Genomic DNA, 2,005 nt, shown 5'->3' on the forward strand with positions numbered 1-2,005 from the left:
CTACTTTATGCCGATTTATAGTTTAAGGGGGCGTCCAGACTTTTATTAATCATTATAAATCAACCTGGAATATGACAGACTACAATAAAATATTACTCTAAGGACAACGCAAACATTCACTTTAGTAGCATATAATAAAACGACGCAATTAACCTAATTACAGTATAGCATGCCTAGTACTAATATATTAGTATCCAGGCCTAGTTTGTACTCTGGGGCACCTGTGTCTCTGTATTTTGTCTGTTGGTCCTATACAGCATGATGCCCGTGGCCGTCAACAAACGTATCAATACACGCACGCACATAGCCTCTTTCCAGATCAGCCTACACTGCTACAGTAACCACACTGTCAATCTCACGTACAACAGTCACGTTTGGCACGTAGGCCTTTATGAGGAGGTTCTTAATATGTTTAGTTTAGGGGGTTGGAGAGGACGAGCCAGTCCATGTTGTGTGTACTAACAATCCATTCATTCGTGCCTTCCTGTACTTATCCGGGTTTTTGAGGGCAACAGCATTTAGTTTTTTTTTAAATATTTTCGTTTGCGACTGTTTTTTTGATGGCATAAGAACGCAAACACCTAATACATTTTTTTGTCTTCATTTAGCTACACTTTGTCTTATTCCTGGCATAGGACCGTTATTTTGGCTATTTGTATGACCTCTATGTTTAATACTGTCTAATAAGCGGTGCAACACGCCTAGTAAAGCCGTCTTAAAGTGCTCAAAACCAGTAGCATTGACACAGGAAAGCAATTACATTTTGAATGGATTTGATCGCATCTACTTGTTGACCTTGGGTGACATCTATCGGACATGGGGATGGTGGCAGCTCAGGGCTGGCAGCTTGACGCCATTCATGTAGAAGAATCCAGGCTCTCCAAGTCAGCGCGCTGTGTAGTCACGTGTGTAGCGCATCAGCCAGGCTAGAAAGACAAGGGCCTTTTATAAATCAGATCTGCTCACCTCGAGTCCTCTCTCGCCTCCTTTTGAAAAATGTCCACGTTAATCGAGGAGAGCTAGCGAGGAGTGATCGTGGATGGAAATGCACTTGCTTGAAATGAAACGATCCTCACCACTGGCGCGTCATCAGGCAAATGACGTTCACAGTGGTGGACCCAAAATAAATGTGAAAAGTGATCCAAAAAATGTAAGTTAGTTGTGCAAGACATTTTATAGATAAAACAATAAGTAACATATTGTTTTTAAACATGTGCATGATTTTCTCCTCTGACAAAACAAAAGCTAATTCAAAGGGGGTGTGTCAGATTTCAAAACTCTTCCGCGGTAGGATACACTTCTGTCACAGATCGTGTAGAACAATGAACAATATGTTTCACCGGATGTACAAATCTGAAGCATTCGGTTGGCGTTTCTACTCAAGAACACCGAGCAGGGATCGGAGGCTTTGTTGTAGGCACGTTATTGGGGACATGAGCAGAACTCAGGAAGGGGAAAATGGAGTCCCTAGAGAAAGCAAGTACAAGATGGGTGTCAGGGATGGAGCGGCAGTATTACCTTCAGGAGACGTGTACGTGGAAAACGGAGAATGAATGGAGGGGAAAAGAGAGGGAGAAGAGGTCTAAGAGAGTGAGCTTGAGTTGGATAAAAATGGTGGGAAAAAAGGTAGATGGAAGTGAATGAGGGTAAAGTTATCGGAGACCGAGGTATGCACCGAGGATCAGAATGAAGAAGAGTCTGTGACAGTACGAGTGAAGTTTATGGAAAAAGTGGACTCTTGCCTTTTGGCTGATCCATTTGTGGTTTCATGGCGGGTGAAAAAAGATTCGGGTCATGTGGAATCGGTGAGGGTAACTAGAAGTGGTGTAGTGATCATTGTGTTTCTGTTGGGCAGAGGAAGAATGCGCTCGAAGTTAAACGAATGGTTGAATTGTTTCGTTCTCAAGAAAAGGCACCTATGAAAGGAGTGATAACTGGGGTAGCAGTAGATATAAACGTTGACCAGCTGAGGGGAAAGATTCCCGGTGTATGTGATGCAGACAGG

The sequence above is a fragment of the Salmo trutta genome, chromosome 30 (assembly GCF_901001165.1).
Source record: "Salmo trutta chromosome 30, fSalTru1.1, whole genome shotgun sequence".
Classification (NCBI taxonomy): Eukaryota; Metazoa; Chordata; class Actinopteri; order Salmoniformes; family Salmonidae; genus Salmo; species Salmo trutta.